This window comes from Spodoptera frugiperda, chromosome 13, assembly GCF_023101765.2.
Source record: "Spodoptera frugiperda isolate SF20-4 chromosome 13, AGI-APGP_CSIRO_Sfru_2.0, whole genome shotgun sequence".
In the NCBI taxonomy this organism is placed as follows: Eukaryota; Metazoa; Arthropoda; class Insecta; order Lepidoptera; family Noctuidae; genus Spodoptera; species Spodoptera frugiperda.
In genome coordinates, this window is record NC_064224.1 from 10,273,319 (window position 1) to 10,296,053 (window position 22,735).

Genomic DNA, 22,735 nt, shown 5'->3' on the forward strand with positions numbered 1-22,735 from the left:
AACATTTTGTTCAAGAAAATAGTAATCCTAACTTAATATTGCTAAACAAAAACAAGAAGGGAGCTTGTTCTCTAGTGTTCGATACATTTTGTTAAGACAGATCGAGGCCGTAGTAGAGACGATTATTGAAGAGGTATCTTTATGCCTCTTGACTCGACTGAAAAAATCTATAAGAACCGCGGATTAAAGTCAGTCCCGGTGTGGTGTCACAAGAAAGGGATGTTGTGAAGTAGAAATCTCAATAATTCGTGAAGTATGTCACCTGCTCCCTAAGTGTAAACAAAAATGTGTAAGAAACAATATTAGCCACCCATCACAAACAGTACACAACAAAATTTCCAATCAGCACAAAGTATATTTTTATATTCAAAGAAATCAAAGGCGCTCGTACAAATGAATCTTTAGCATTCCAATCTGGTCGTGAAGCACAGTTATAAATAAAGCAACTACCCCTCACTTGACCTTTGCGGCTGAATGTAAAAGCAACAAAACAAAAGAGCCTCTTCTAATTACTCTTGACATTTGAACACAATACACGCTGCGACTGCTACGCTGCGGTATATACTTAGGTATAGAAGAAGCAGGCTCGGTACCACCACAAAGAGCACTCACTTTAATAAATATATGTTGTTTCAATGCAACACATTGTATAGTTTCCTAACTGACGGTAACCAGCGCGGCACCACCCATGGACAGTTGGACACAGAGCCCACAACATACGAGGCGGATTGTCACCTGACGAAACACTACACGAGCGCTATTTCACGCCGAATTTTCGGGGAGCCGTGATATTACATGCAGTTTGTTTTTTGTTTAATTAATCATGATTTATTTCTAGAGCTCAAGCAATGTTTTTAGTTGGTTTCTCCTTAAGTTATGTGACACAAAAGTACATACACAAGAGTCACATAACTGTATCATAGGAATCTTTGAACAACCACTGAACGTCATCTGCTATGATGTGTACATACTTCAGTTACGTGCACCATATAAAACATTAATCTGGTCTCAGCATCTCGTCACACAAGTACACCTGTACACAGTACCCAATCAGCCCTTGTTATATAAACAATATTTAAAACATTCTTCGTCATTATTTCACGCTGAACAAAGAATTCGTTACTAAATTGAATTTACAAAATATTTGAGACATTTCAAGAATAACATGGATGATATCTACCCTTTATAAATTCCATCACGAACGAGCTAATGTTTTGGTCAAAATTGATATTTTTCTTTAGCCGTACATATTTAATCTTCTTTTATTTACAATGTATTTAACAAATCCTGGACTCATACATTAATGTCACACAGACATAGTTTACTTAAACATCTCAGACACACACTGACAAGACTCCAGTAAAAAGAAATAAAGTTCCCCTCGTCTAGTAAATGATAGGTACTCATGTTATTATTCCGTGAACAATAAACAATTCAGTAGATTGTGTGTTGGTACAGTAAAGCGGTACACGCGACACCCGCCGACTGCAAACACATTACCGTAATATTATAATACACGGCGCGCTTCCTTGTATCGAAACAAAACGATTTTATCGCTCGAGTCCCTTTCCATTGCTTTGTCAGTCTTCCTAGTCTGATATTTCTGATTGATAGACTCTTCAATGAATATTCATGATTCACTTTAATCTCAGTACGAAGTCAATTTAAAAGTTTGATTGATTTTGTGCCTTAACTTTATTTCAGTATCGAGCAACTGTTCTTAGTGTAAGTCTCCAGCAGTTCGCGAAATCTAAATTTACTTTTATAGACTTAAGTTAAATCCCTCGTTCAGACAGTTTAAGTACGCGTTATAAGATTTAAAGCCTACTTCACTTCAACCTTTGGATAGACGCAGGTATTATATAATATTATCTAGACTATCGAGTGTTTAAACATAATAAATCACTATTGATCACTTTATTCGTTGGCAACAATGTTACAGTGAGCATAATCCTGCAAATAACAATAGTAACGGTAATTGTATCGAGCCGTGGTCTCTAATGACTGCGCTATAAATTGTTGGAATGAAGACGTCCCGCGCTCGTCCCTAGGGTTTACTTCCAAGGGCTCTCTCCAAAGAAGGCCTACTTAATTATCGATGTAAAAATGGCGCCTGTAATTGGACTCTCTTGTATTAGCTCCTATTTTAAGAAACTTTAGCGAAAGTACGAGAGTGGGTGGAATAAGGAGTATCGCGGACATTAGTCCCATTGTAATTACTAATGAGAATGATGAGATGGTCGTGATGAATGGACCCGTAGAAAATGTCATGCAGTGGACATTTTTAAATAATAAAAATGTAATAAAATTCTCCTATAAAACAAAGTTCCCCAACTGTAAAGGTAAACTAATCGTATTTGACATTTCATGGATATGAAAAGTCGGTGCTGCACAGTTTTTGTCAGAAACGAAAAGTTGAGCGTAGTGCAGAGTACAGTTATAGTGAGGCTGACGTCATACGAGTATATCGCTTGTTTCTAGTGATTGTTTTTAGTTCTGAACCCTTTTGTCGAAATTTAGTTTTTTTACATAAAACGAAAGATCAATCCTTTTCGTTTATAATTTAATGAAAAATATAAAGCAAAAGATGATTAAATATCTATAAACACGATGTTCAGTGCTAAATAAAGAAACTCGAGCAAGAAACAGGAACGATGATATCCCTTAGGAACCAACCTTTTTATTTTGCTTTTGAGCTCATAACTCCGCTGAATATTAGAACTAATGGAAGGCTCGAGGAAAAATACCATCTCCGATAAATGTAAAACAGAAAGTACGTACTAACAGCATCTGACAAGCTGAGAGCAAATCTACCGAGACAAAACAATCTAATCTGTCAACGTTGTCTTAAATCCACAGCAACACAGCTCCTTAATAACTGGAGCAGGCGCGGTGTCACCGCGAGCGGGGCGGGCGCGGCGAGCGGGCGGCGCGGGGCGGGGGCGGGCGATAAATCGCGCGTAACGACGTCTCACCGGCCCCGCGGGACAGCGGCTACATTTCAATATCCAGCGCGACATAATTCGCTGCGTAATACTATAATTCTCGACAATCCACAGATAACATTCGACAGTTATAAGTGAGGATAAACCAAAGAGTATTTACTGCGATTTGTAGTTGGAAGCTCTCCCTCGTTGTGTCGACCTATATCGTACTGTACGCTGTTACTTGTCGCTGTCGCTACTTTACTACCTATAGAGTATTATAATCTATTTCAAATATATTCATTTATATTAATTTGAATCTTCAGCCTTAATACAAATAGTACCTCGTCTTCACAATTTAGTCAAACGAAAAACTTTATCCCAAACACAAACTTGGATCGGAAAGCTCCGAATTGAATATCAGTGTGCAATAAAACGCGGCGACAGCGCGCTTGTTGGAACGATTTAATAAAAGGCAAAAAATGATAAGAGGGAATAATGTAGTAAAAAGTGGTGCGGAGTGTGACGGCGACGACTCGATCGAGTGAATCACTTCCAGCGGAACACTGCGCGGTGTTCGATACTCGCGCGGCTCATTAGCCACGTGTGTGTGTGTGTGAGACTCCGACGTTGATATTATAATTCACACAATTATGGGAAGCGTTCTGTCGATGATTAATTGTTGCGCCCAAATAATGAATTTATTTGGGCGTGATGTTACAATTATTGTTATGTACATTACCCATTGAATTATTACATTAAATAGTATTGTATACATTATTATACGGTACTTGTAGTATAGCACGATGCTATTGACGGAGTACAATGTTGTGTAGCGTTGTACCCGACCATGTTTTATATGAATTTGTTTTAAAATATTAAACCAATCTCCACCAAAAGTCGTTTCTAGAACATTTTCTTAATTTTATCCTTAACATTTTACCTCAAGGAGCAGGTAATAAAACGGAAAATTTTGGGAAAAAATCTCAAAAAATCGCGTCATGTCGTTAAATAAACATATTATTATCACAGCTCGAAGGCGGAGGCGAATAAAATTTTATATTCTCCAGATATAAGCCTCAAATATTCAACGAGCGCTCTAAATTAGGCTCTATGAAGCCGAGCTTTATTCATGCACTCGTTTCAGCGAGCATTTTCTTTTCAGGGCTTCGTCAGCCAATCGTAGGAACGAGACTTTTACGGCACTGTTTTACATTTGTTTATGTGGCACGCTTCGATACATGACCCACTCATTATTTAAGAGAATTGAATAATACTAGCTACGGCGAAACCAGCATAACTTAATACAAATGCTACGTGAACTGCTAAATTAGACGCAGCTACGATCCGCGTAGCATGTGCTACGCCGTAGCACGTCGACAAACACCATCTACATACTAGTTACCGAGTTTGTCTAACAAACAAACAAACTTAGTTATCGAGGTTAGAATAGTTACGCAAATCGTATAAAGCTGAAGTAGTCAAAGTGACTAAAATATAAAAGTTAGTGAACGATATTTTCATTGGAATGTATGAGACTCGATATCAGATCATTATAAGTTTCTGCTCATGAATGGACTCTTGGCCAAACGAGAAAACTTGTTCTCCTCGCCGCCCCTTTAGATAAAATGTTCGTAGTTATGCAGATTTGCCTTCACTTATAACAAGGAGTAACCAAATGTTTTCAAACTACGTTTACATTTTATCCACTATATTCGTTTGGTCCTTTTATTTAACAACTACAAAAAAGTTTGTGTAATACTTAGAAAATTAACCATAATTAAAAAACACAAGTTTTCTAGAAAGCAGCCTCACCATCTTCAAAGAAATATGACGTTAATATTGTTTTAGTATTCGTCACACAGCGTAGCGGAGTAACTGCCAACAATATGGTGGAGTAAATGTCAGCGAGTTTACAAAAATAGAATTGTAAAACAAACAGAAACAGTCCTTCAGTCGGGACTCTCGTTAGGCACAAAGTATTTGACCTTTGAAAGTTAATTGTGTAGTGGTCCTCTTGTTGGCGCTGTGCAGCGGAGCGGCGGGTTGTGTGCCAACCCACAGTTGTAGCCACACGGTGCAAGAACATTGTGTTGCTGTTTGTTTGCGGCCTCTGTCTTACTTCCACCGAGCATATCCTGACGTTCTTCAAGCAACTCATTATCATCAGCATTATATTCCAAAAATAGACCTCTGTCAGTACTTCAGGTGACTACGAAGACGGACAGATGCATTGTGCAGGCCTCAGCAGTGACCGCTTATAGGCTGTGGATGTGTGATGTGGTAGTGCACATTACTTAAAAGTAAGTTATAATCTTAATATTTTTTTTTATTTAAACTAAAATACTATGTTTTTAATTTTGTGATACGTCACATTGTAGAATTTTCAATGACAATAAGGAGCATCATATCCTCAAATACAATACTATTATTTATGTTTTGTTCATCCTTTAAATCTCATCCTACTGACTGATCAGATCTGATGTCACCAGCTCCAGTTCCATTAAACGCCTTCAACGTCTGGCTGAGGGCCAAGAACTGTAAGAAAATTATTTAATGAAATGCTCAAACGACTTGAGTATTCGCTACTGGAAGCTCTCCGTGGAAGGAAGTTGGCAATCCCTGGAGGACATGGATTTATGGAGGACGGCCACCGTCGCGGGGCGCAGGGAATGCGTTTTTAAATTAGGGACTTTAAATCGAGGTCGCGAGCTCCGGGACTACATTGAAATATGTAGCTATGTATGTGTGTGTATGTGTGTGTTTGTGTGTGTGTGTGTGTGAAGCTCATCTCCTTTAAGTGGTACATTAGGAATGTTTCATAAATTTTTGTGAGTTTCAGCTATAATTTACGAAACATTTAACATAAATTGTTTCACAGAAATCGTAAACTTTTGTCACATTACAATGTTCCAGTACATGAGTAAAGAAAAATAAGTTAAACTTAACTATACCTAATGCGCTCTAACAAGGTGCGGCTGACAGATGCCAGTATGACGTTGACGTCTCTCTTTAGGGATGGACATTAGAAAAATCTTTTTTTATCGCTATCGATACTCGCAGCATACATTTAATTCTCTTGAATTTTTTTATTAAATGTGTGTGTTATTTAGTTGTGCAGTCTAACTACGTGTATATACTTGTCAAAATAAATATTTTATGACCGAGCCCTGAGGTGTTTCAGAGTTACAGTTTTACAGAACCGTGAAGAAAACAAGGATATATTAGTTTGTACATGTTAGATTAAGTACCACCACGCATTATCAATGGCGCCGGAAATGTCTAGAAAAATGCCTACTACATATTTCTGCTCAGATAATGTCACTGTGGTTTGGGCAGAGAGAGCCACGTCTACAGTGGATTTACCCACATAATTAAAGGTTTTTTAAGAATGATAATTGAACGACGCACGATTATCGTTTTTTATTCTAAAAAAACATCGACTACCTATCCATCGTAGCCGTACATCCCATCACTAAACACGACTATGGCTTTACGTTATACGCATAACACTTTACTTTATTTTTCATTTCATTAGATTTTAATTGAATACTAGAACATTCCGGTTGGTTTTAATTTAATTAACTACGCATCCGAATGATTTAACATAATACGAATGTGATACAGCTAAAATATTAAGGCATAATTTTTAAATCGCAGCAACTTTCAAGAGTGATACGAAACGTTACTGAATCTGTCAGCCGCACCTTGTTAGAGCGCATTAGGTATAATAATGTTAACTATGTCAATACAGCATGCAACAAACAGACATTGAGCCTCATCATTCAGAAAACGGTTAAAAAGTTGAAAATAAATTAACATCTCGAGTCTCTCGACGCAGCATTGTCTCAACATTCATTCTTAACTTTTCCAATTACCCGACTGTGCCCGTAAAAAGTATAGTTTGATTGTTTGCAAGCACTTCTTTAAGCTCAATAGGACGGCAATAAATTAAAATTCTCTCGCCCGGTGAGCCGACCCGGGAAACTTGGTCAAAGTCATCACGGAACTGACGACTATAAAACAAAAATTTCGTCGGCACTCTTTTGTGCCATATTTTTTGCACAATACACGTCTGTGTGAGTGGACGCGATGCATGTTTTATAAACAAACGATGCCTGGAAAAGTAAGACCTTTCCGTCCTTAAAATTCCATAAAGTAATATTTTTCCTGTGAGAATTGGAAATGACTTTTAACACGAATTAAGAAGAAAATCTGGAAAGATGGAATAATTAGAGGCGTCCCGAGGGGCTCGTACACTGGAGGGCCTCGGAGGCGCGGATTGATCACTTTGCGTTAATTATCTGAAGGTAAGCAAACTGTCGGCTGTGGAGTATTATAGCGTTACATTCGAGAGCGACGTGTTCTCATTGTATGGATTTAAATTTGGGAACCTTTCAATATAATAATGTTATTGTAGACTTGCTTCTAGTTACAACGATTTATAGCTTCCAAAACTTGTTTTTTTATTTGTAGTCTTTTTACAAAAACCTTCACTCTTTCATGTTCAGTGTGTATAGAGTCCCTGTAAGGTGCGTGCCATCCTCTGTCTACGTATAACAACAGCGCCGCACTTTATTTTAAGTCGCAGCCCTCCCCCGACGAGGGATAAGGGCACACTTCCTGCCCTGTGGTCTTATTTAAAAGTCAAATTCTTCGATAAAATTCTAAGATAATGAGAATTTATGTTCAAACAGAATAGGGATCAAAGTTGCATGGCAGCGGGAATTAATTGCTTATTCAAGATTTGGATAAGGAGGCTCTCGGTGTTTACGTATCGGAGAACAAACGCCGCGTGCTTAACTTTATAGTCGCGTGGAGTGTAATTGAGAGCAAGCCTTTGTTATATGGCCGTAGACTCGAAGTGCGCGCCGCGACACGTGTACGGCGACACACGCGACATTATCTATTGTCACGGCGAGAGTAAAATGAAATGAGTAATAAAGAGAAGAAAATATTTTCGTTCATTTTGATTAAATTCGTCGCGACTCCGATCTTAGATTTCCCAAGACGACGGCTTCGGGAACACTTCGTGTGGCGCCGACTTTTGGCACAATTTTGTGGACGAAATAGAATTCTAACGTACTTAACGTAATTATTTTACAAAAATTAAATTACTTTTAGTATAAAAATCCGTACGTTGTGTATTCCTATTTAAATTCATTTATTTCGGTATGCAAAACTTTATTATACAAATAAAAATAAACTTATTTGATGTCAGCTTTTATACAATCAAAAAACAAAAAATATTATGCAAACAAACATTGTTCAAAATGAATTCGTTCCCAAAATTTGCATACAGCAAGTGAACACCGCATAACGATGTTGGCGCGCGAGAATACCACATTCCATTTATAAAATTAAATATTAAATCAGCTGCAGATTGTTTGAAAGCACCAACTAGTTTGAAAAGTTTCCATAAAAAACAGGATATGAAAAATATTCATAAAACATTCAACGAAATGACTTCCGTGGTGTGGCAGCGGTGGCCGCTCTACTAACTACTGAACAAAGCGTACGCTGAGTTGTCGCGCGGTGGCGGCGGACGCACAGTGGGCACACACTGGGCGCACACTGGGCGCGCCGGCCGACACAACTCGCTGTAACAATACCACGCAGCAAGAACATAGAAAAAATGTTTCACGGAACACCTCACTAAAGTACAACGTAGAGAGACGTAAACAAAACAGAAACATCCTCCCAGGAGCATGTCAACAGATTGTTAGACACGCCGCGACATCGTCAAACAAATAATGAAATACAACCGTATTTGAAGAGAAAATCACTTAAAAAGAAACAAGTTACATTTTGCAAATGACTCGAGAAAAATATTCATGAAAAATTTAATTTCGCCAAATTTTCAGCGAGGAAGTATGGTGGGCGGCGGAGCGCCATCAGATGCCTATTAACATACAAATCGACGCGAAACACCGACATCTTGTGATTAACTCGAGTTATTCAACAGGCGCTGCCCGTGCGCTGTGTACCTACACTGCGCACTCCGCTAAACAGAATAAGTGTTGATGGAGATAGGACCTTGTAATATTAACTAATAGCAGAAAATTCTAAAATTGCTCGCAGGATCCCAACTCAACAATTTTTTTATTGAAATCCTTTTTTTTCTATAATTGCCGCGATTACCCGGCCCATTGAACATCCGCAGAATCAATGGGTACCTCAAACACTAGCCGAGTGGTTCGACAACGTAATTTTAAGCCTCTCCGCTCATAACGGGCCGCTGCCTGTTTAAGCATAAAATCTGGTCGGCACACAGAGGGCGCTGTGCACACACTTCAAAGATTCCACGTTTTGTCCAGACAATGAGGCCGCCGGCCCACTGTGCAGGGCAACGGAATTATTAGCTACTACTCAGTTATGCTGGATATTATTTTTAACGACAATTTTGTTTTGGTGGTACTGAATATTTGTTGTATTCGTGTTTATCTAGCTCAGACCTGACTCATTAAACAACACACAGCAACAACCGCTACAAGACGAGAAGTTTACAGTGGAGTAAGTAGATGTCAAATAATTCACTTATTGGGAAATTCTAAATGAGAGTAGTGTGTAGCTACGTGGATCGTAGACGGGAGTGCAAGGCTAGTGATTGCAAATGAAGTGGTGGTCGAGTGCACTGTGCCGAGTGCATGTGTGGGTAATTATCAATTAGCCACTCGCTTTAATTACTGGCGCGAGTCAAGTGGAGCGCGGACTCGTTGATGACATGACCTGCGGCTACGGCTACTATACTGACACCAGAGACGACTGTGCAGTCTATAATGATACTTATACTCCTATTAATAAAGTCATTTATTCCAATGTCAATAATATAAAGTGTATCTTCGGGAAGCTAATTCAAGTTGTTGGTTCAGAGAGTTGGAAACAAACAATTTGTGTAAAGTGATTATGGTGTTCACGGGAATGAGGCGCTCGTAGATTAGCTATATATAGTAATCACATCATTTGTCTTTATATTAAACTTGATTTATTACGTCGTACACCGACTTTGTATAATGTAACGCCCAGTATCGCGCGTTTATTTATATTGACGGCATGTTTTGAACACAACTTGCAACAACTGCCATTAAAGTTGATGCTTTTTAAAAATCACATAAACTTTAAAGCCAGTCCATAAATGAAACAAGCGATGTACGTCCACCGTACAATGTTACTCGCAGACAAACGACCAATTCGCCGGCACTAACATACATTGCTGCATTTCTTCCACAGTTTTACAGTTTCTGCTTTACAGCGAGACGTGTATCTTGTACGCTCTGTCCGAACAATATTTATATGAGTTTAAGGAAACTATTTTTCGAAATTGAAAGTAATGGCCGCGCATTACAGTTTTACTATTATTGCACCGTCCGCCGTCGCAGGACGAATGTAACGGAATAAAATGGAAGCGATAAAATACGACTCAAATACAAATGGCAATCTCTTGTAGAAAAGTTTAAATTGTCGTCACTGGGAGGTTTAACGATTATTGCGCTGCCAGTGTCGGCCGGCGGCAGAGTGCTGCCACTTTCATTACGGGAGATCTATTGCTTGAATAAACTGCTCAAGACGGACGAATCACCACGAGCGCGTGGACCTCGCACTCTCAGCGCAGTTATTGTACAAAGTAAGCATCTCATCAAGTACTGGAACGAACTTGGCACAACATTTGATGCGCTCTTTTTACATATTTTTCACATTAAACATAAACAGTTTTCATTTGAAGTGATGTTCCACCGCCATCTTTATATGCCACCGTCAGCCGTCACTCGGTCGTGTCGTACGTCGCTCGGTCTCATTACCACACGTCGTCGTATTAACGCCAGGAATAACATTTCATATGTTTAATGACGTTGTAAATATTTTAATACACTTTTTTATTAAATACAGTTTTACGTTAGAAGTAAACAGAAACGTAAAGTGGTGGTACCTTCAGGCTATAATTTTTGTCAAGGATTATTTGATATATCCGTGACATAACAAAACTTAAAGCAAGTGGTCTCAAGAGTCTTCGCGGCATCTTATTGTATTTTCATATAATGTTAGTGTTTTAGACTGAATAACTACTGGTCCTATATTACAACTACTTGCGAATTACTAATAGTAAGTAACCTTGAGCAGCAAGCAGTGAGCAGCGTCGGCGCGACATCAGCAGATTGTTCACTTAATGGGTTGTATATTCTGGCTCGATTGCCGCGAGACGCTAAATTGCCTTATTTTTTGCCATCGTATCGATGGCGGTAAGCCAAATTGGCTTAGTTTAAGCACGTCTGGACTAGAGACCGCTCAAATTGAAAATAAGTCTGTGAGAGACATTTTCTAGATCGAGTTTCTGGTTGTTTAACGTTAATCTATCGGCGGGGTTTACCTATACGATCACTAAATATCTAGACTTTACAAACGTATCATCTGAATACTAGTATTTTTGTAATATGACTAGTGTCGTCCATACTGATATTAAAGTCATATTTTAAACTCCTGGTCAGTTGGCCTACAAGTTGGTTAGACATACATACATCTATGTAAAGCTGCCAAGCTGTTATAGTCACGGCAGTTGACTAAGATCGAGTTAAAATGTAATTAGGTGAGCTTGCAGCCAGGCTGCAGGGACTCAGCCCCCGAGGCCCCGAGCCCCGCACTAAACACCGCGCGGCTGTCTATTATCGTGTGCAACATGCAGCGCGCGTGCCACAGAGTAAATAATAATGTTACGTTCAGCCGCTGGGCGCAGTCTGTTTGTGACATCCCTACACTAGTCTCCGCGAAACCGAATTACGGAATCGTGAGCGTTACGTGACTGCACTGCTATTGGAGCCACTCACTACACTCACTACAATACACTACTCTCACTACACTACACTCACAATAACATGCAAGCCCACTTGATCGTGTGACTGCATACACTTGCTCTCCTCACATTATGCGCTGGACTTTTATGGACTTTCAATCGACGTTTAAGTATCATACTTTCCTACAATGTGCGACAAAGTATTTTTATGTTAGTTCTTGATGTTATACCCAGCGACTGTGGGGTTTATTCGTTTGAAATATGTAAGATATAATGTGTTCAATGTTTCAGCAATCTATTTCTGTAGAACACAATTGTTTAGTATAACATTACTACGCGCAGTACTCAGTAGTCGTTCTCGCGTACATTTCTATTAAAAGTATTTCCTTTCCTGTTTCCGCGTACTAAGCCTGCGTATACAAGAATCCGGCTTATCTCGTAGTTTATTAGTTTACTCTGCTCGAAATATGTTGAAGATAATTCAGGCCGTACTCGTAAACTTCATTAGCGCGATGCAAACGTCATTAGTTCGTCGTCCGCCCGCTAGATGGCAGCAGTTACAGCGTCTTTGTTTTATTTTACGAGGGACCTTCAAGCGTTTTTATTGTTGCTTACGTTTTAGGCCCCGGGACGTGAGACGTGAGACACGGGGCCCATACGGAGCGTAACGAGGGTCGCTAGAGTGGGCCCCGGCCATCAGCCAGGATTAACTCGACGGACGATAATGTTACTGCTGCCTTTCCTTGTAGTGGGCGAGCGCACGACTGCTTAACATGAAACGAGGTCGAACCCAAGGTCGCTCCATATATTCGAGTTATTTCGTTTCTCTATTGTTGTATTCTTAGTGCGGAGTCTGGAAGTTTGCCCAATACTTGTCACTTCAATATAGTAAATGTTACCAAACATCACGTAGACTATATTCTAGGCACTATTCAAACTGGTGAGAAACGAACAAATAGAGTAACAGCGAGTAGTTGAGTAGTGCATCAATCTCGGAGCCTCCACCTGCTCGGCACATATCTCGGGAATGTTTACACAGTTGGCTCACAGTTTTCAATCAGGCGCCTGGAGCGAGCCTGTCGGTAATCCTGAGATTGACTACAACCCGCCCCGCTTGAAATTTATACCATATTATTAACTACTCAATTTCACGTAACAACATATGAGATTTATATTCAGTTCTCAATCCAATCTTTTCTACAACTTGCTATTAAATCCGTAGACTTGTAATTGCTACGCCGTAGCGGCTGCCTACGGCGTAGCAATTAGCTACGCGTTCCAAGTACCTGCACCATATGAACAGGAATTACGTGCATAATATCACGTTTACGAGCCTCAGCCGGTTAGGCAAAGTGCATCGAAATGTTACAGCTTGATGGCAAACTGCCAAAGTACAACGTTTAGCATAAATATTGGAGATAGGAGTTGCTGAAACTGTTCTGTAGTCGCAGGTAACTTTAACCTAATATCGGATATTTTTAAAAGTACTACGTAGTACTACAGGGAGCTTGAGATTACAAAATATAGTATGGATAAACTCAGAACGCCTTTATTGTATGTGGAACAGAAGTTATGTAATATTTTTGTTAAAATCACAATGAGCGTATTTAATCATATGAAACCCTCTCGGTGCGTGTACAGACAGACGGTCGATGCGAGATTAATGTGATTACTACAATTTATGAGGACCGCACTCACGTCACGTAATGAACGTGAAATCAATGTGTTGCCGGCCTGCGTCGTAAATTAAACCGAAATACAAAATATCACGATTCATATTTCAATGGAGGCTTGATGACAACATTATTTGCAGAGATATTATCAATCGCACAATGAATTTGTTCTCGTGCGTACGTGAGAGTGCAATATTGAAATATTGAAATATTCGAGTTAATAAACTCCGCCGGGTGATATACAGACGTACATACAGTGCCGGTAGATATCATCGCTGTGTAATAATAGACATGTTATTGACGTTTACAATCATTGAGCTTGCGAATATCAAACTTATGTGATAGTACAGGATTACTCTTTGTCATATCATATACATACTGTGTAATGTATTGACTTAAGCTGTAAAATTATTCATATTTTTTGTACTAAATAAATAAACAAATAAATATCTACACTTTTTTGTTGAGAGTGGAAAATCATCTAATGACTTTTCCCGCAGAGGGCGAAACTGACTAGGGTGAGAGAGACTGTCAGATTCTTATTGACTAAAAACCACCCCGGTCCTCTTCGTGCTCCGGTGACCCGGTAGGTAGTCCGCAACTCCGGGACATATCTAGCGTTGGATTACATTTTATAATTGAATATCAATATGTGAACACAGTAACGAATAGTGACTGCAGCTCGTGAGGATTATCTGCACACATATATGCGCGTATATACACGTAGCACTATCACGTCTAATTTTTATTTTACCGTACCTTTATAGTTGAACTAGTCAGTAGTTTCACTAGTCAACTTTTATATTTTTATACGCAAATTCTTGAACATCGTATTTGAGGTACAATTACTAGATGAGATGAAGTATTATAGGCTTTAATTTCAAGAAGCAACAAGAACCTCTTTGTAAAGAATGCGAAGCAATCAATGAGTGGTTTTAACAATTAAATTAAAAAAATCTAAAAGTGTATATATTTCGAAATTTTCCGTTGAATTGCAACCTAACGCGTATTATCGTGTTCTAGTCTCGAGCTGAACTCGAGACCTGTACCTCAGTCTCAATACACTATGCACATTTACATACATATAGCGTGCCGCAGCGTTGTTCACAATACACGGCACATATTGCACTGTTATACTTCATGTAATAAGAAATGCTGAGAGGCAGATATTTCCAGTCAGCTGCAATTGTCGCATATTGTGAGTTGGTAACGGAAGGCACCACATTAACACGAGTGTTTATAAGAATATGTAAATGCTAATATAAATGGTTTTTTATGTAATTCCCAGCGACTGCCACAGCAGCCGCCATCTTAACACTTCAATCAGTACATGACGTGATCTAATCTCCGCGCCGAGCCACAGCCGCTACAGACAATATTGTCTAGAGAAAATCTCGCTCATTTTTTAGGTATTTTTTCTACAATAAGAACAATTTTTAGCATTCACAATATTGTCATATTTTTTGCTTACAAAAAACAAAATAAGCCCTCACCCCGATATTACGGAACAACAAAAACGTTCGCGGAAAAAATAGCAAGTTACGGAGAAACTGTCGGGGCGGCTTATCGTAAAAAGGTACAGTAATTGTAGAGAGCACGCAGCGCCGGGGCACGAGTTATGTGCGCGCGTTACTACAGGGGGGAGGGGGGGGGGCACTAATCTGTGAGATTACTCCGCACATTTAAACGGAACTCACAAATTGTGAATTACTTTGTTTAATCTCAGCTAAGTCAAACGTATGTCCCTCCAAGAAAGTGCTTGAATGGTGACCACAATATGGAAGGTGTAACGTTGCCCTCCTACTGGGACCTACGACAGCGTCAAAGACGCGGAGAGCCAATGCAATGCAAGTGGCGAGTTATCCGGCATGGCGGACTTTTCTTTAGTAGAAGACATATTCCGGTTACGAAGATAAACAACAGCAATAATATCAGTAAACTAGACTAAAAATTCGGCATCACCGCCTCTCTCCCCATCGCACGATATCGTGGTGCCTGGCAGAGCGGCGCGCCGTCAAATAGTGCATAAGCAGAGGTTCATGCATTATTAACAATGCGCTGCGATGGCGGCCAATGTCGGCGCCGCGCGCACTAACTACGTCCTTCCTTTGAGCCACCGTGAGCCGATAGTGATACCCTGTGACGTGCTGCATATTGTACGCTGTATACATGATGAACATTCTCAGATAAATGGAGAACATCACTAAACCTCGGGTAAATGTTCGAGAGGAAAGCAATCGTAAAAGTAATCATTATAAACGTTATGCAAATAAATTTACTTTTGTGTTGATTCTCACAAGTTCCACAATTTTCGAAAGAAATGTTCAAGTACGCAGCTATTCATATATTTTGAAAAGAAAATCCCACAATATCCCTTACAAACTGATTTCCATAACAAAAACAAGTCGAGCAAAGCCGCGGGTTTCACTGATGTCACATAAAAACTTTGTCATTATACAGGGTGTAGCCGAGGTCGAGTGGCGCGCAATTTCCATTCAGGGCTGTCCCTCGTTACATTTGCATGCAAAGAAAGCGGCGCGAGTAGCAGCGCGTGTGGAGTGCTGTAATTACGTAGCGTGTTGCTGCGCGCGCTCGCCGCACTGTTGCTGTATCTTTGTACGGCGCAACAACTACTCGTATCAGCGCCGAGTGCCGTTACACTAATAGTTCGCCGTCTTGGGAGGAACTGTGAGCGCCGCACAGAATGTATTCAAGTGGGATATTTTTGTCTTCTCTTTGTGCGTCCCAAAGCTCAAACCGAGGAGCTTTACAGGCGCTTGTCTTGTAAATGAGACCAACAATACAATGTTATCATTTCAATTGTTTCCAACAACTTAAATAAACCTCAACAATAACAAAACAAAGTGGGCCGCCTTCCAAAAATAACTATTTCCCTTTATCAGTACGCAGTGGGTACCGAGACGTACAATTATCTCCGTCTGAGGATTCACAATGAAACAGACTTGTTGTCGGTAATTACTTACAAACGAAACAAATGCCTGCACAAATATACGGAGCAAAGTCCGAAACTGGAACAAATTCTCTAAACAAAGAAAAAACATGAACAATATCGTCGCAGGAACAATTCGCTAATTAATCAACTTTATAAAAAATGTCGTCCCGGCTAGGGAAGGAAGAAAACATAATTCTTTTCCAAATTTCCTCCGCAGGGATCGGCGAACTTCCGGACAGCCCTAGGCCGCGGCGAGACAAAGGCGGGTGGCAGCCCTACTCGAGCCGACCGCGGATAAGGATTGGCGCGCACTTATCGCCGCACTCGCCGGGACATTGGTACAAAGCGATCAGCTGACTCGATACTTCCGTGTCAAAATTAGAACACCACCGCCCTCTACCTACTATACATATAGCGTGAATGGTGCCCTCTCGAGGACTGAGGTAAAGCAGCCTCTGATGTCATAATACCATTGGAAGTAGTATATTTTATTGGCGCCGATATTATCATGTTGTGCTATTCATGACTGCTCAGTCAATCTACAGTTCATTATAACTTGAATCGCACGTTACTGTTGAATTATAAAGGTTCCAGTTTCTCTGTCACTACATTATTTGTGCTCGGACTATCCTCTTCACATGAAACATTTTTCCCGCGCTACCCTCCCGCTCCCAGGCGAGTGCTCTCGAGGGACCTCACGCAGTATCCACGTCATCATTATTTCGTGTCGGCTGCAAGCCTCGGCCGGAATCAGTTAAGGAGCAGATATCGCGGGAAATATTTATAATACTTCAGCACATTCATTGTGTTTCCTTGAGCCGTTACCCTTCAAGGCCGGCGGTACATCCTCTCCGACCGCTTTATAATTGATGCGTTTTTTATGTATGTCTGCCCATCCCCTGGGGCGCGACACTTAAAGATGATCATTTTGAGACTTTCCCAAGTTGTGTAGAATGTTGTGATGAAACAAGTTTCAATGTTGATTGTTTACTGATATTATAGTTTTGTTCTAGAATGTTTAATACTTATAGATCACAAGTTAACTTGATATTTTAACAAGTTGATTTTATTTTTCTGTACGAATTTCTGATTGCCTTCTAGTACATTAAACAAGTGAGGTTATTTCTACGTTCGCTTGTTCTATTATAAAATACAATCGTAAATTTTCAAATCCAAGAATTCACTTTAAACTTTAGTTATAAAACTTAACAAGAAAAATACATAAAACTATTTTATGTTCAAAAAGTGCACACATATGCGCTCTACATCCCGCGAGACCTGGCCGCCATATTGTTGTCTCTACCAAGCACTTCCATATCTCGCTACTCACAGACTCTATCAATCAAGATAGAGTCACCCGCTACATATCGTATGCCGAGCAAACGCGAACTATTTGCTGCTCTACCACAGTACGCGAGCGACTCTATGCACTCGCTGCGCTAGAGTAATTCAATTGAACGACTCTATTCTATTCATGTTTGGTTAAGCAAATGTTCAAAGTTTAGTTTTATATTCATGTAGTGTCGGTGACACGCCGCCGAGTGCTGTGCTACGAGCTTGAGATAACACTTGAGATTGGACTTGCTTTTCTAAAAGTAAATGAAATGCACTTGTATGGAGTTAATATGCTATATATAGTAGGGGACTGGCAATGACTTACCGAGTCGTGCCTCGAGTGTATGTGAGTGTGGGTACTGACCTGTAACAATAAACATTGTGTTACACACCAATAAAACAATTCAAATTTAAAAAAACACGAGGTCTGAAAGTCACCATCATCATATATTAGCAGCTGAACATTGACTTTTGAAGCTATTATGATGATAATTACTCTTCATTCGATACTGTGCCGCACTACAATGCCACAGTGCAGACACATTGGCAGTAGGATCACGTATCACCCCCCCCCCCCCAGCACTGTAGCTAATTGAAGAACGAAGTCGAAACATGTGCCGCCCTCACTGATTGTACACACAAACACACGCCGACTTGTTACTAGTTACTAGTTTACTGATCACAGTTCACAGTTACTTCACTTCATTGATCTCTGAATCAATTCATTAATTAATTTGAAACTTGCTTCAACTGTGACGTGAATGCTTTCGAATCTAATCAGAGAGATACGTACTGAAGTAATCATGTTAGAACTACTCACTAGTGGGCGGTACTTGATGTGAGATCAGATCATGTGCCTCGCTGAGATTATATCTTCCTTATTGATAATACGGTCCTGTAATACTAGTAGAACACTTTCGCCAAACAGTTACGTGAGTAATATAAAAAATTATTAAATCAATCCCTCACGAAAAAGAAAATGTTTTGTACCTATAAATTATTAATATCAAATATAAGTCAATATGTATCGCCAGTTTATACTACTATACATGTATAAAGTAGCACGCTGTATATAATATAACATGGTTTAACAATGCCATCAAGACGTCTCGTGTATTGAAACACAAGCTATATCCATTCGAGAACACACATATACCTATATATTGTGCAGCCGAGTGACTGACTCAATACAAACACACTACCGTACAGCACTCGCAACTACAAACTTGTCACAAGCGACACGGTCGGAACCTGCGCCCACTGATTAAATGTCGATATTCTGACAACCGACAGATTCAGTCATCGGGAGCTGATGATAACATACAAACTGTTACCCACTCGCACATACAAATACAGAGAACATTTCCATCTGACTTACACTGACGTCACTCTTGTGTGTTTGTAACTACATAGTGACTTCATGTAAATGGTAAAGGCGAAAAGAATATTTCTTTGGAAAGCAACAAGACAACAAGAAAGAATATGATGAAAGTATCCGTTTTATGCGGCAGTTTGGAAAGTTGTATAATTAATGGCAGGCGACGACAAAGACTCGCTACCAATCAAACTTGGAGCGAGAGTCTTGCGGCGTCACTTTGGAGGAAGCGTCACTCCCGCGTGTCACTCGCTCACTCGCTCGTGTGTCACTCGTTCAGTCGGCCGCTCATCAATCATCGTTCAAGGCACTCGCGAGTAAATTGAATTGCGTGCTGATTTCCTTTTTATTATATTATTAATAAATAACTGAGTAAGTACATACTTATGGAAAACATGAATCTTTTGCGTGAACAATGTCACGGAGAAAATAGTTTGTTTCATTTACTAAGAAGTCTGTATTGTCGTTAGATGTGCTGTTCAATTACTTGAATTTATTCTTACTTACAATAATATACGAATTACTATTTATAAACAGACAACAAATCACACAATGGTATTAGAACGGTAGTGTAGAACAAGCGAACGCGTCGAGGTGTCATAAATATTTATCCGAAGTTGTTCGTATTTCCCGGCAATTCATTCACAGTCCCGAAAATGTTATTACAAATTGCTTTCAAAGAAAACTTTAATACATTTCCCTAAAGTGAAGTAAAAGATTTAATCCGGTGCCATTTCACTCGTAATTTATTTTAAACAAAGGGTTTAACACAATAAACAACTATCCTGTGTTATCGCACAAACGGCTCACGGCGCGCGGGAACTTGTTCAAATTAAACAAAAACTTTATTTACTCGAGCCGAACAACAACTTCATTCAGGGCTTAGTTGGCCAATTTACAACTTAATTTTGATAGCATTAAGGTACACAATTACTTCGAGCAACCGGAATTATTTACAAAGATGATTCGAATTTAGCTTTAACTGTTCCACGAACTGGCGTTTATTTATTTATTTATTGGCTTGATTTGAAACACAATCAGCTTCACAAACCTAACTGACACAATACCGTTACTGATGGAGTTAATCTGTCGCTGTATTATACTAAAGCAACATCATTATGCCACGCGTCGCCACACAACGCCGGCCGCTGCTAACTACTTCACATAAACCCGCGCCCTCAGCACTATAACACCTTTGCCTACATAACAAGACCTATTCCATTAGCCTAAAGGTTATCACCTGCCACTGTAAATCCTGCCCTATTTTATAGGCGTAAAAGATTACCTTCAGGCGTATAAAAGCCCATAATTCAGAGCTATAGACTCGCCCTCGCTGACCGAGAAGGTCGCTGGTCGATAAGGAACTACTTCTACAGACACAAGACACTGCAGACTGGTTAACGAATACTTTGTATTGTAACACCAGTACCAGGAGTATGTACTTCATTTATTCCAGCGGGAGGATGTTCGTACAACTTCGCGGTATTTTTAGCTCCTTTAAAACGCGAACACGGTTATACGTCATTCTTCTTAGCTTTAGCAGCCTAAATAATACTCGAGAGTATGAGAATTTAATTCTTGTTACATTAAACACACGTGTCAATTTCGTTTGGTGAGCTCATGGAATCTGTCAAGATGTATTACATGTCCCTAATGCCGAGTAGAAATTGTGTTAACAACACATGCGAGCGAGTTACAACGAATCGAGTTATTTCAGAGTACAATTACCGGTAATACAATCAGGAAGTACCGAACATGCGCTGACTTACTTTGCTTCTGAATACTCTCGTCTGACCTCCCCTCTCCCTCCCTGATTACGTCACACAAAGCAGAAAACAGCAGAACTATTCTGACCACTGTCACCTATAACGTGAGGCATCACATTAATATATAGTATTTCTATCTTAGCAATCGTTAGCCAAAGATATGTTAATTATTTAATTTAAGATAGATATAGTGTAGATAGACGTTAGAAAGATAGATTGATTGATTAGTGAAATTATATACTTTCACATCACACGACGCTCCCTGCACAGACTGCACAGCCGCGAGCACTAGTAGGACTTCGCGACCCACTTGTATCTACTACTAGACACTCGGAGACATGCATCGACACATGGTTAGACAAGCATGGTACCCACACCAGGTGGATTGATAACGAAACAGAAGTAACTACAATCCGAATTAAACCTCAGTTTAGTGTATACTCTAAATAAGACACGATGGTTCAAGGAGCACTGTTTGAATAGAATAGAGTAACCCTCCGAATACAGTCAGCAACTTGAAACTTTACTATTTACTTCAGTAAACGGAAGAAATGGCGTTTGCTGGAGTTTGCATTCATTGAAATCATCTTGCCATTCTTTCTTCGTCTCTTATAATATTGTAATTACTAGGTGATACTAAAGTCTACTTCCACACAATTCCAGTAACAGTGCAATGTTCATCATACATCGGTCGCGGTGTAGTGAGGAACATGCGAACATTCGTGAGCTGGCGGAGGTATCGTGATACCGACACCACGATGTGGATAATTATTATAATTGTTTAGGTATTACCTATGTTTGTATGTATGTCAAATGAAATAATTGCGTCTCAAGGTTGTACTAATTACAAAATTATTATGAAATTACATTATACATTATGGTAACAAACCATATACATACACACACACACACGTACATCATACTTTACCTTAACGTGCTTTGAAAACAATAAGTATTGATAGTTTTAATAGTTCAGTTCCAATGAGTTCCCGGCGTGTGTATGTATTGTATTGAACCAATCACGAGAGACAACAGTCAACACAAACGCTCCACAACTGCTAACTAAATAACTTGATCAATAATTACGAAGAAGTCAACGACAAGTAGATTTGTTAAGAGACTTAGTTATACTTGTATTGCACGTGTTATATTCTGGTAAACAAATAATTATGTTCGTGATGCCCTTGCCTTGCAAGTCGTCTGCTTTCAAATTAATTCAGCGATGAAATACATTAATTGTGTAATACATCACTAAAAGTACACAGAATATAATAAAAGAGTTAATATTGTGTTACTTACATAATCGTTGGAATAAAACCGTTTTCACTTTCACAGGGGACACCGAGCGATGTTTCATTGATAAAAAATAATTTATTAAAATTAAATTCGGTGACTTAATTCACAAAGTGTTTCATTAAACTCACTCATACATCAACGTCGGCTTTGTGTGACTCTTTCTAAATCCCCGCGTAGGTTGGTTAGTTTGAAATATTTACATAAAAAATAATGAACTGATAAATAATCTGCCCTCGTAACTACTTGTATGTAAATAAGTCTGTGGACGCGATTGTTTGTCATTTACATAATGCCACGCCCACACCGATCACATTGAGCCCTCACTTAACGTGTAATGACTATAAACTCACAAACAATGTAATCGTGTATGTAGATATCGAATTTCTTATTATCTTCCATCACTTAGACTGTAGCGTGCTACGGTACTACGCCGCTACGGTGCTACGGTCACGCTACGCCGTAGCTGTGTAATGGAATAATTGAAGGGATGAGTTTTTTAAAACGAAAACAGGTAGAATGTTGTGCAGTCTACATGTATATTTATTGAAAATTAAGAAAGTAATTAAATGAGTTGCATATGTGTAGTAATGTTTCGTTAATATTTTGAATCAAGTAATTGACAAAATAA

The 22,735-nt window shown here is 39.4% G+C and overlaps 1 protein-coding gene across 5 annotated transcripts in view; it reads right to left on the reverse strand.

The window, feature by feature from the left end:
- The window catches only part of LOC118270737 (complexin), a 218,712-nt gene that overhangs the window by 171,048 nt on the left and 24,929 nt on the right, over positions 1-22,735 (reverse strand). Inside the window, exon 1 of one of the 5 annotated variants that reach the window (XM_050698120.1) lies at positions 17,996-18,035. The exons of the other annotated variants lie outside the window; for them this stretch is intronic. The gene's annotated coding sequence lies outside the window, so the exon portion shown is untranslated. Of the gene's footprint in view, positions 1-17,995; positions 18,036-22,735 lie in introns of those variants that run through there. 5 annotated transcript variants of the gene reach the window in all.